Source organism: Bos indicus x Bos taurus, chromosome 4 (genome assembly GCF_003369695.1).
Source record: "Bos indicus x Bos taurus breed Angus x Brahman F1 hybrid chromosome 4, Bos_hybrid_MaternalHap_v2.0, whole genome shotgun sequence".
NCBI lineage: Eukaryota > Metazoa > Chordata > Mammalia > Artiodactyla > Bovidae > Bos > Bos indicus x Bos taurus.
The window spans coordinates 54389568-54402512 of NC_040079.1; the positions used below are offsets into that span (position 1 = coordinate 54389568).

The 12945-nt window shown below is 54.7% G+C and overlaps 1 protein-coding gene across 4 annotated transcripts in view; it reads left to right on the plus strand.

The window, feature by feature from the left end:
• The first annotated feature begins 1438 nt into the window (after nt 1–1438).
• ADCYAP1R1 (ADCYAP receptor type I) overlaps nt 1439–12945 on the plus strand; it is a 62069-nt gene continuing 50562 nt past the window's right edge. Inside the window, exon 1 of one of the 4 annotated variants that reach the window (XM_027539474.1) lies at nt 1439–1893. The gene's annotated coding sequence lies outside the window, so the exon portion shown is untranslated. Of the gene's footprint in view, nt 1894–2270; nt 2384–12945 lie in introns of those variants that run through there. The other 3 variants (XM_027539476.1, XM_027539477.1, XM_027539475.1) reach the window with 3 other exon arrangements.

The window sequence follows — 12945 nt, forward strand, 5'->3', positions numbered from 1 at the left end:
TGTTTCCCTTATGGAGTCCTGCTCCATCCTCCAGTCCTCTCCTCCTCAGCTGAGCAAGAATTCCCAAGGAAAGGAGCTCAAGTCTCTCTCTTCCTCCTCCTCCTTCTTGAAGCTTCCTTAAGAAGGTGGCATACCCAAAACTCTTGAATAAGGAAAGCCAGAGCCTGGTTGCAGAGCTGTGGGCTGGGGTATGGAGGGAGCTCTTCAGATGCTGACACCTGGGGTGGGACCAAGAAGCCATGAGCAGGGGCAAGTAGGAGCAGTGGTTGGCTGGTGGGGGTGGGCAGAGGGTAAGTGCTTGGCATGGGAGTATGTAACTAACTGTTCTTGGTTGGGCTTTGGCTTTGCCACCAACTGGCTACCTGACCTTGACCTGCTTGGGGCTTCCCAGGTTGACTAGTGGTAAAGAATTCATCTGCCAATGCAGGCGACACAAGAGACTCAGGTTCTATCCCTGGGTTGGGAAGATTCCCTGGAGGAGGGCATGGCAACCTACTCCAGTATTCTTGCCTGGAGGCTGCCATGGAGAGGAGCCTGGAAGGCTGTAGTCCTTACGGTTGCAAAGAGTCAGTCAGTTCCCCTCACTAAGCCTCAGCTTATCCATCTATACCAGGAGGAGGTTGAGCAGTACAATGACAGTTGTTCAGGCTCTAAGTCATGTTCGACTCTTCGTGACCCCACAGACAGCAGCAAGCCAGGCTTTCCTGTTCCTCAGTGTCTCCTGGATTTTGCTCAAACTCATGTCCATTGAGTTCGTGTAGCAATAGTAATTAATTCATTAGTGAGGAAATAAAATCAGTGAAAACCTACTTAGTCCTAGTCTTGTTTAATGCTGTTGACAAGAGGTGGGGGGTTGGGGGGGGAGGTACTGTGATGCCCCTGTACAGGCAAATAGCTGAGGCTCAGAGACACCCAGTCACCTAACCCCAGCGCACAGAGCTACCCCTGGCACAGCCTCGACTGGAGCCAGGCAATCTGAGCCCAGAGCACTGTTGTTTTAAGCTGCTGTAGGGCGCCCCTGTAAGGCACCCCAACCTCCCTTTTCTGGCCATAGAGGCGATCACATTTGAAGACATTCGGACAGGCTCCCAGAAGCTAGCTGACTTTCCCAGTCCAGGGCTGTGGGGGCAAAGAAAAATCCCAAGGGGAGTCTGGCACTTGCCCTGTAAGGAAGGCTTCCTGGAGGAGGAGGAACTGGTTCTGACAGGGAATCAGAAGGACGTGGGAGGGAGAAGACTGATGGTTTCTCGCTCTGGGTATTTCGGGAGGGTTAAAAGGAGGGAGGTGAGCCCCGGGACTGAGTCCCGGAAGCCGGGCGACAGAGGGGGGTTGTCGCCTCCTCATCCTCGCCCCCGGGTCTCCACGCCAAAGCTCCTGCTCTGGTCTGCGGCGGGCGGGGTCCGGCTCCCCTAACCCCTCCCCCGGGCGCCCATTGGCCTGCACCCCACCCCCCAGCCTGCGAAGCACGGGGGGAGGCGGTGGTCGGTCGCCTCCCTCCTGCCCCCGGCCTGGCTTCGCGGTGGAGGCGGTGCCTCTCCGGCAAGGCAGACCAGGCTGGGCGGACGCGCGGCGCGGGGCGGGCTAGGGAAGGCCGGGGGCCTCGCGCTCGGGCCCCGGGCGGCGACTGACAGCGGCGGCGGCGGCGGCAGCGGCTCCAGGCGAGCGTGGTCCCCGCGTGCGCACAAGCTCGCCGCCGCGCAGGGACCCACGGACACCGGCGCCGGGCGGACACACAGACGCGGAGATCGGGCTCTACGCGCGCTACTCAGCGCACGAGCTCCCCATCCCTGGGCGGAGCGGGGCGCGGACTCGCCGCTGCGCGCCCTCCCCGCGGAGTCTGCCCCGGGCAGACCCGCAGCCCGCGGCCCCGCCGCGAGGCCCCTGGGTGAGCAGGTAAGCGCCGCCCCTCCGCCCTTGCCCCTCTGCGCCTCATCCGCCCTCCCCCGACTTCAGAACCTTCGCCCCTCCGGGGCTACGGGACCCCCTCCTCCAGCTCAGCTGTCTCCGCCAGCCGCGTCCTTCACCGACGGAGAGCGGGCCAGGGCCAGAGCGGGGCCAACCTCCCAAAACCGAAATGAAGCCCTCTCCAGCCGCTGCTTCCTTCCTGCGCGACACTCTGCCACCCTCCGTCCCGAACCCACCCCCCCGCCCCCCCGCCTCCACCCGGTATCTGGGATCGCGCCCCGGAGATACCGATCCCTGCAGCCCGCAGCGGGTGGGATGGGCTAGCTCCCGGGCGCCCCTCCTCGTGCCATAGGGAGGACCAGGGCAGGAAGGCACTGCGACCGGAGGGACCCAGAGGGACCTGTCTACCTACTCCTGAAGCAGACGGCTACGCGGATCCGATCGGGAAGGCAACGCTGGAGGGTTCCCTGGGGGCTGGGTACCGCAGTCTTCATGGGGTTTTTGAGGGGTGGGCTCGGGACATGCTGTGTAGAGGGTGAAGTACTACAGCGTATATAACGTTCCGGAGTAGTGACACCTTCGCAATGGTTCAAAAGAGCGTTGTCTCTGGGTTTCCCGCGGTGCAGAGGCAGGGGTCGGGATGCCTGGGTTTCTGCGGTTCCGCGGAGGAAACGGCCCACCAGGGCCTGTGGGAGAAACGTGTCGGTCTCCCCTGGCTGAAGTGGGCCCGCCTGAGATGAGACCCCTGCCGGCTTCCTTAAAGGCACAGGCTCCCGCTGCAGCTGTGGGAGGCAGGGGCCGGCAACCTGGGCAGGCAGGACCTTTGCAGGTTTGCAGGAGGGGGCTCGGGGGCCGGAAGCGGGGGTGGTGGGTTAGAAGCGGCCAGAGTGCCACTGGATGGAGCTAGACACTCAGGAGGGAGCCCAGCCACAAACTGATTGTATTTCATGTGGAGCTGGGAGTGGAAGCTCACCCCTGGAAGGTGCTGAGACCCCCTTTGAAAGCTGCTGGGGGAGGGAGGGTGGACCCCTGCCAATTCTCCAGAGGATTTCTATGCTTTTAGTACAGGTGCATCAGTCTCCTTTATCTCCTCTAGCACCCTCCTCCCGACTACCAAAAGAAAAGACATGGCATTTGGCTTTTCCAGTGAGCAGCCCTGCGTGGGGTGGGGGGCAGCTGGGAAGTGAGAGGGGGCTACACAGTCAGAGGGGGGCAGCTTTCCCTGGAGAGAGGCAGAAAAGCATTCTGAAGGTCAGGCTAGAGGCTTCTGAGTGGCTGTGGGCGTCTGGAGGGGTTAAAAAACTATATGAGCCTTGGAGGGGTTGTGGGGAGTGGGGAGGAGCAGCACTCAGATTATCTCAGAAGGCCAGTCTGAGTTGGTGTTGGGTGCAGGTGGGGTTGGCAGAACCCCTAGTCCCTACCCAGATGAATCCTACCCTTCTGACCTTGGGGAGGACAAGCAGAGGTGCCAGTCTGGACACCAGTCAAAATTTGAGTTTATAAATTAGAAATAGAACACACCGGAGCAGGCCCTGGCCAGATCTTCCAAACAGTTCATCAACAAGTGTGTGTGGGTGGCCAGGGAGCTGAACCGGTGCCTTCCCGCCCCTGCCCTGGGTCATTCGTCCGTGATTCTGTGCCTGGAACGGGATGTATGACTCTGTTTGCCCCTGTTTGCAATGAGAGGGAATGTCTATGGGGAGATTCCTGAAGGACTTTTGCCTATGTTCTGGGAACTAATCAGGCTGAAAGATCCATTAAGTCTTGTTTTATGTCAGGTTTGGGTGAGCAGGGAGTTGATTGGAGAAACACTGGAATCCACCCTTTTTATGCGGCCACCCCTCTCTGCCATGCCCCTACTTTGGGAAACTCCCTCGATTCCTGTTGAATAATCCAAATAAAACAAAATGGGGGTTTACAGATCAACATAGATACCTGGAAGGCTAGGAAAGACAAGACTTAAGGCCGCAAAGTGGCGTTCTTCCTGGGGATGTGGCCACAGGTTATGTGTCCCAGGTATCCGGTCTCCCGGATTTCCCTGACCAGGGCTGGCACTAAGGGAGGACACCTTGTGCTGTCTGCTAGAGGGCAGAACCAAGGAGCGCCGAGCACAGAGCACAGGCTCAGCTCGGTGCCAGAGAGGCCTCGCTTCCCCAGGAGCCACCCCAGCGTGGAGCCGACACCTGCGGGTGACAGGTGGTTTCCTGTCTGGGGAGGTATGTGAGCAGAGATCCCGTGCCCCAGACAGGTAGGCCTAGAGCCCCTGGAAGCCTCGATTACCCCTGCATGGAGGCCTATGAGTCTGGGGTCTGAATGGGCTGGGACTAGTGGTCTGGCTGCCTGGCAACATGCAGTCTGGAAACTCATCAGCTGCAGCATGCTTGCACTAAGCCCTGGATGCCGTCAGAGGCACATGGTGACAGCCACCCCCACAGTGACACACAGAGAGGGAGTGACACACCGCTGGGGTGGCATCAAGACTTCCTGTGGCACCTGCCAGAAAGCCAGGGCAAACATACAACAGCAGAGAGCAACATACGTAGGGACATGGGGACACGCACATGGACATGGAGACACACCCTGTCACACAAATCTGGACACGCCTGGGGACTGAGGTGTCTGCTCCATGAAGACCACAAAGTCTGCCTTAGACACTAACGAGTGTCCATGTGCACGACGTTGACACTGAATGGAGAAAGTGTGTGTGTGTTGCGTGAGGCTGGAACGAGGGTTGGCAGGCTTTTTCTGCAAAGGGCCAGATAGTAAATTATTTTAGGCTTTTGCTGGCTGTGCACTCCGTTGCAACTGCTTCATTCTGCTGTCATAACGTAAAAGCAGCCATAGATGCTACTTATGCAAATGAGCAGAGCTGTGTTCTGATGAGCTTTATTTATGGCCACAAATTTGATTTTCACACAGTTTTCCTGTGTCATGAAATATGAGCCTTTTGATTTTTTTCCTGACCATTTGAAAATGTAAAAACCATTTTTGGCTCCCTGACTGTATAAAAATAGGTGACAGGCTGGATCCAATCTGCTAGAAGGGTTTGTGATCTTCTGGGCTATAGGTTAGCAAAGAGAAGTGGTTTAAGAGGTGGAAGAAGGGAGGAGCTTTAGTCCTGGGAGCCCACATTGCTCCAGGGTCCCCTGGATGCCTGTCTTCACCCTGCCTGGAGCTCAGGGTACCTGTCTATTTAATGCCTGACCTCAGCATCCTAGACAAGCTTCTGCTGGGTTCATGTTATACATCTCCCATGCTAAGGACACCTGGAGATGGTGTTCATGCCTGAAAATGAAAGGATATCATGTCACTGGACTCACCAAACAGGTCCTGAGCCCCTCTCCTATTCACCCTGTTGGCCAAGGACATGCCCATCTCCACCAGGAGGAAAACCCACAGGGAAACCAGGACATGCCCCTTGTTTTCAGACAAGACTTCAAACTCGTAAAGACAAGGATGAGACCTGAAACAGCCCCGGCAGGGGTGAGGGGTTTCCTCATCTAGGTCTGGTGGTTGTCAGAGGAGGGTGAGGCCAGTGGAGGTGGGTGCAGCCAGGCTGGGCTTCCTGGAAGTGGTGATAGGAGGTTGTATTGTCCTTGTGGAATACCTGCACTCTCTTATCCCAGCTCCATGCATTGCCTTAGTGCTCACCTTTCTCCCATGACAAATGGGCACCACAGAGGGGTGGCTGGGGAATAAAACATAGAGTCCCTTTGTGGGTACCCCTGAATGTTCCAGCTTCTGATTTAAGGCTGTATGGTGGACCGGGTCCTGCTCAGTTTCTCCTATCCCTCCTGTCCCCTTCTGACATTTCTTTCCTGCCGTTTCCCCAGAGGAGAGGCATGGGAGATCTTTCTCCACTTTCTCAAGTCTCTGGATTCTGTCCTCCACTTCCCATTCCAGCTGCCCTTCCCTGCCCAGACCACCATCTCCTCTACCTGGATCCCAGGGTTTTTGCTTGTGTTTTCTCCTTCCACTGAGCTCACCAGCCTTCTGAGAAATATTCCCTAAATGAGAAGCCTAGCACTTCAGTCCCCTGCCTGAAACTCTTCAGTGCCCCAGCCCTCTCTCCTGTAACTAGGCTGCTGCGTCCCTGGCATTCCAGACTGGCACCAACCTTCCACCATCTCACCACCCCTCACCTTGCTGGGTCCCTCAACACTCTTCAGTCACCTTTCTAAGCTCATCACCAGGCAGCCCTCGAGTTTTAGGGTCCCCACCGAGTGCCCTACTTGTTCCAGGTGCCAGTCAGAGCTGGCCATCCCTTCCGGGGGTCAGCATCCCCTCCAGAGGGACGGTTGGTTAGCAAGAGGGTCAGTGCAGATGGCCACGCTCTCCATCCCACCGGCCTCGAGCCTCAGGACCGGCCTGGGAGGGGCACAGTCACCCATCCGCAAACCAGTGCCTGCTTCCTGTTTCCCCTCCCGCACTATGCCCTCTCCTCCCACCCCTGCCTCCCACTGCCTTCCATCACCTCCTGCCCCTCCTCATGCTCTCCCCTTTCTTTTATCTTCTCTTTCCTGATTTCCATTCTTCTCCCTTCTTCCTCTTCCAGGCCCTTGGGGGGCTGTCCCTGACAGAGCATTCCTAGGACCCTTCAGGGATAGGAGATGCGCCTGGACTAGCTAGTGTGGAAGGGTTTGGCAGCGTGACCTTGAGAAAGACTCTGGGTCACTTTGAGCCTCTAACCCTCACTTATGAAATGAGACATTATTAACAATGGGTGGGCTTCCCTGGTGGCTCAGATGGTAAAGAATCCGCCTGCAATGCAGGAAACCCAGGTTCAATCCCTGAGTTGGGAAGATCCCTTGGAGAAGAAGAGAGAAGTCGCTCAGTCGTGTCCGACTCTTTGCGACGCCATGGACTGTAGCCCACCAGGCTCCTCAGTCCATGGGATTTTCCAGGCATGAATACTGGAGTGGGTTGCCATTTCCTTCTCCAGGGGATCTTCCCGACCCAGGGATAGAACCCAGGTCTCCCGCATTGTAGGCAGACGCTTCAGGCATTCTCTTCTACCCTGGAGAAGGGAATGGCAACCCACTCCAGTATTCTTGCCTAGTGAACCCCATGGACAGAAGAGCCTGGCAGGCTACAGTCCATGGGATTGCAAAGAGTTAGATACAACTGAGTGACGAACACACACACACACACACACATGCCACCAGTGCCCGTGTGTGCCCAGCCTTTCCTGAGCCTGGATTCCCTATGTGTAAGAATAGTAGGAGACCCTTTCAGGGATATGACTTCTGTCTTCTGCTGTGCATAGGCCTACAGGAACTAGACTTTGAAAGGGGAACATTTGAACATCAAAGAAGAACATTTGCATTCATGATTAATCTGTCCATTGCCAGAACTCCCCTCACTGCAGCGTTGGGCACTGACCTTTATCAGCTCTGACCTTATTGGTGAGAAAAGAGGTTCTTCTTTCCCAGAAACAAGTTAAGTTCCCTCCATTTGAGGGGTGAGTTGGAGGGGCAGTGTTTCATTTTTCAGCCTTCCCTCTCTGGTCCCCTGTACTAGGAGGGAGAGGAGGAAGTCGGGGGTGGGTGCTGCTCAGGTTTCATAAGTAAAAGGGGCATGTGTAGAGTAAGGGAGGTGAATGGTCCACTTTCTCTGGGTCGTCTTCGATCTGGTGTCCAGGCTTGGCACTGCTTCATGATGGGGACGGATGCTGAACGGCCAGAGGAGATGCCAATAGCAGATGCCCCAACCCCATGAGGACAGAGGAAGGACACAGGGCTATGCAGCTCCACGGAGAAGAAGAGTGAGATGCTGCCCTCCTCCAGTGGGCACTCCCAGGAGACAGAGGAACCTGTGCTGCTCAGGGCTGGCCTGGAAGGATGTGGTGGAAAGACATCAAAGCTTCCCCTGGGGGCCGTAGAGAGGGCTGAGCTCCCAAGCCTAGAAACTGGACCATCTCAGCAGGGAGGGCTACAGAGAGGGTCCTGCAGGGTGTGGGGCAGTGTGGGAGATGCTGCAGGGTCTCCAAGTCCCCTCCCACTTCATGCAGAGCCCAGTGAGTCACTGCTGGCTCCGGTGTGCTGACTGATGATGCCATCTTCCTGTGTGCCTGGCGCAGTGGCTCGCTGCAGGACACGGCTGCTCTTGCTGTTCCTGCTCCAGGCCAGTCACTGGGCTTGTAGGTCCTGAGGAGGGCAGGCCCTCCCAAGTCTGGAGGGGGGAGCCGACTCCCCTGTAGTCTGCATATTTGTCACACATCCATTCCTGCCAGGCAAGGCTCCGGAACTCTCTTTTGGGTGACCTTGGGAAGTGTCTCCCCAACTCTGGACTCAGTTTCCCCACAGGAAGCTCAGTACCATGGGGAGGTGGCCTTCAAAGTCCATTTCAGGTCTGAAATGCTATGTCTGTCATGAACTCTTCCATGTAGGGAGCTTCAGACATAGAAATGTGGGTAGAGGGGTAGCAGACGGCCTCACTAGTCCAGGGCATGTGAGAGGGATTGCTATTAGGATACCAATGGATTCTGAGCTGGTCTTCCTGTTAGCAATAACAGAGAGTGGTGGGAGCATAGGGATGGAGTGCACAAGCTTTGAAGCCAGGCTCTTTCGGTTCACTCCCCAGCTCTACCACATGCTTGCTGTGTGACCTTGGGGAAGTTGCCTACCCTCTCTGTGCCTCAGTCTTCTCAGCTGTAGAGTGAGGATGATGCTAGTAAAGATGGCATAGGTTTGGGGCAGGTGAAATGAGATAATGTATATTTATTGTTTGGAAGAGTGCCTGGCACGTACTGACTGTTTAATAAATGTTAGCCATTAGTGAATAAAAGTGCAGACCTGATGTTCCCATTTTGAATGTGACAGAGGGCTTCCCTGGTGGCTCAGATGCTAAAGAATCTGTCTGCATTGCAGGAGACCCAGGTTCAATCCCTGGGTTGGGAAGATCCCCTGGAGAAGGGAATGGCAACCCACTCTAGTATTCTTGACTGGAGGATTCCATGGACAGAGGAGCCTGGTGGGCTACAGTCCATGGGGTCACAAAGAGTCAGACATGACTGAGGGACTAACACTTATGGGGTAGAGATGACAGTAAAAAGAGATGATTAAAAAAAAAAAGCCTGAACACAAGGTGGTAAGATAATAATAGTTAGCATATGGCTAGTCCTTATTGGGAGCCAGGATGTACTCTACTGTCTATGGCTTATTGTTGTTTGGTTTGGTTTGTATTTTTTTTAAATTGTTTGTTTGTTTGTATTTTTGTATGCTTTATTAATCGCTAAGTCGTGTTCAACTCTTTCGGGACCCCAAGGACTATAGCCCACCAGACTTCTCTGTCCATGGAATTTCCCAGGCAAGAATACTGGAGTGGGTTGCTGTTTCCTTCTCCAGGGCATCTTCCCGATCCAGAGATTGAACGCGGGTCCCCCGTGCAGGTGGATACTTTTTCACTGAGCCACCAGGGAAGCCCTGTCTATAGTTAACTTACATGAATTGGTTGATGCCTCTTAGTAACATCTATGAAGTAGGTATTATTATTCTCATTTCACATATAATTGAATCAAGGCACAGAAAAGTTAAGTGGCTTGCCTGAGGTCTTTAGGCTTAAAACTCTAGCAAAATGGTTCTCAAGTCCACCATACTAAATGCCAGTATATAGTTTAATTGCCTTCAGATCAGTTGCAAAAGCTGTTTTACCTCAGCAGAGCCTGGACCCAAGAGACAGAGCCTGGGAATATCGGTGAGCTGGTCATCCTGAGCCACATGTGTGGTGGGGCTGAAAGAGCCCAGCATCCATCCTGAGGGAGGGGAGAGTCCAACCCCGGGCTGTAGTGGCCAGGCTTGACCGTGGCCCTTATGAGGGTCATTGACAGCTTGGGGGAGTCCAGAAAAGGGAGGCAGCCTTGACAGGAAGCAGGGGACAGGGCTGGCAGTGGCAGACCCAGGGGTTACATTTGGAAGGGCTTTCCTGGGACAGAGGACCCCCCCCGCCCCATGTGGTCCAGATGTATATGAGGTTTGGGGCAGGTGGCCTCAGACTGTAAGCTCTAAGGGTTGTACAGTGGTCTTGGGGTGGGGGTCTGGGAAAAGAGGTGGGCCTGGGATTATATCCTGAGACCAGGTTCCCAGCTGAGGTTGGGGAGAGGGATGATCAAGGCCTGGGAGCCCGCAAGTTCCCTCTCTCCATGCCTTGGTGAGAGATGTCTGTGTCCTGTTGGGCAGAGGGTAGACTGTAGTTGGGGAAGGTAAACTAGAGAGAGCAAAAGTGGGAATCAGGAACCCAGCTCTAGTTCCAGAGGAGGCCCTGTATTGAGAGTAACCCCTCTACCATGCGGCACAGGGTGGGGGTGGGGTGGGGGCTTACACTGCTGTCTTGGTTCTCATCATTGTCTGAGCAGCCTGGTGACAAAGCAGAGAGCTGGGGGATGGTTAGGCAGTTAGGCTGGGGCCTCTGCTCCAGCTTGTTTTTAATTCACTGCAGGGATAAGCATCCTGCAAGTCAGGGCATGGTGTGTGTGTGTGCGTGTGCGTGTGTGTGTATGGATGTGTTTGTCTATGTGTCTGTGTGTGCATGCTCATATGCTCATATGCGTGTGTACCTACAGTCCCATCTGAATCCGGATAAATCTGCTGCCTCTAAATATCTGAATGCTTTTGCAGAATGAGTGCGTGTATGGTTACATGCGTTAATAATCCGATAAATGTACCTGAAGATGTAAATCTCTGGGTGATGCATCTGCACATACCTTTGTTCTGTGCTCTGTGAGGGTGCCTTGGCATTTATGTGAACATGTGTGGAGTTGTCTGTTGATCCCCCAAGGAGTTTCCACCTTCATTATTCCACACTTGGGTGTTTGTATTGATGCCTTCAGGTGGGTGCCCTGGGGGTAAAGTCTCTCTCTGTGGAATTGATGTGTTGTCATGCTCTCTCTGTAGACCTGTTTCTGTGTGTGTGTGTGTGTGTGTGTGTGTGTGTGTGTGTGTGTGTGAGAGAGAGAGAGAGAGAGAGAGAGAGCACCAGTCCTCAAAAACAAACTCCTGCTTGCCTGCTGCCACCCACTTGCCCCCTAGAACAACCGCAACAGGGCCAGCCACTTGCTCTTCCAGGCTAATGCTCTTGGTTCTGTTAAGTTAAAGTTAAAGCAAAGGCTTAAAGCAAAGGCTTTATGATCCTGTCTCTACATGAGAATCTCCTGTAGAATTTAAACAACACTGGTACCTGGGCCCAGCCTGAGGGATTCTGACTCAGTTGGGTGGGGGTATTTTTAAATGCTCCTCAGCAATTCTGCTGGACAGCCCAAGTTGAGGACTGCCAGGGTGGTCGACAGAGGTATGGGGGGCACCAGCCTTGTCCTGGGTGGAAGCTTCTCTGACCCCAGGCCCCATCAGCCTTTGCTCCTCATTGTAGCATGTGCGGGAGAATTAGCCCAGATATCGGAGGCTTCCTGCCTTAGGAGCTTTTCTGAGCCCTTAGTCTCCAGCATCTGCTGAGGCACTGTGGGCCCAGCATTCCTGTCTTCCAGCCAGGTGTGTAGGGAGCTCCAGTTCTCTGAAGACAGGGCCTTGGGCCTCCCTAGGGTTAGTGGAGATGACAGATTCCCCTGGGGACCACCAGTGCCAAGTTGTGCCAGAGGTAGTGTGGCGCCAGGTGTTTGGAGGATTCTGGGAGGGGATACAGAGGCTGAAGCCTGTGCCTGGGATGCCCAGGGGTACTGGGGCCAGTGTTCCCCCAGCCTGCCCAGTCCTTCTTGACCTGCAGGGGAGAGACTGGGCCAGCATCCCTAAGGCACCCCTGGCCTCAGAGCATCTCTTGGGGATACCCAGGCCCTCCTCAGTATTTCCAAGTGATCCCCAAAAGGCAGAACAGCAGGTAGGTAGAGAAGGTCCCCCTTTCCTTGAACCTTCCTAAAATTGGTTTTCTTTCTTCTCTTTGGGTGCTTATTTGTCACCAGATTGAGCTTGAAGAGGTGAGGAGAGGAGGGAGGTATGAGGAGGCAGAAATTCTGGGGGCACAGAGGGCCCTGGAGTGATGGCTGCTCTGCCCATTGATGGGGGTGTGCAAGGACTCATGGTTGGGATACAGCCCCTTGGGTCTCCCCATGGATGCAACCCCGGCACCTATGGGTTAGTGGTGGCCCTGATATGGGCCTAGTCAATATTTTTAGTAATAATTTAATAGTAACAATAACTTTTAATTACTGTTTAGTACTTCATTGTATGGCTATGCAGGGGTCTATAAACAGTGCCTGTCGGATGGATGGTTGGCTACCCCATTTTTTTTTTTGCTGTTGATGCTATTTTAAATGATGCTGCAGTGAACATTCTTGCATATGCTTCTTTCTGTACAAGTGCAGATATCTCCCTAGGATAGATACCCAGATGCCAAATTGCTGGCATGTGAGGCATATCAATTACTGATTGATTTTAGAAGCAGACTAAACTCTTCCTCTGGGCAGGTGCTGGGGCTCCCTCAACCTCCTCACTCGACTCCCTTTGCCCTGTCTGGTCCCTGGGAGCTCTGAGGGGGAGATCCTCCAGGTCTGAGCACATCCTCCGTAGCATCACGTTTTGTCTGTTGCATTGGTGATGGTTTTATCCTGGAGGCCGAGTGGGCTGAGGCAGGGTGAAAGGATGCTATGTTTGTTGGGGACCAGGCTCGGCTGCTGGAACAAAGCGGCCCTGTATGAGCTAGTGAATTGGAGAGGAGAGCAGCTCCTTGTCACCTAGTAGCCGGCAGCTAGGTGGTCCTTCAGGCTGGCAGGGAGGCTCAGCGCCCTGGGGCCCACTCTGTCATCCTGGCTGCCCCTGGCGAGTTGTTCCCCATCCCTCAGGTATTATCCTGACTGCTCCATCCAGACTGGGTCTGGGGAGGGGAAAGAGCAGCAGGGGCAAGCATGTGCTGCCTTAGGGATAGGTGGTATTGGGGTGGCACGTGTCATGTCACCCACATTCCACAGGTAGGAAATTCATCACATGCCTGCACCCGAGAGCAGGAGGGACCTGGAAATGTCCTTTCCGGGTGGGCATGTATGTGCCAGCTAGAACTTTGCCACTGTGGAGGGAGATCCAGGGACACAGTCATCTG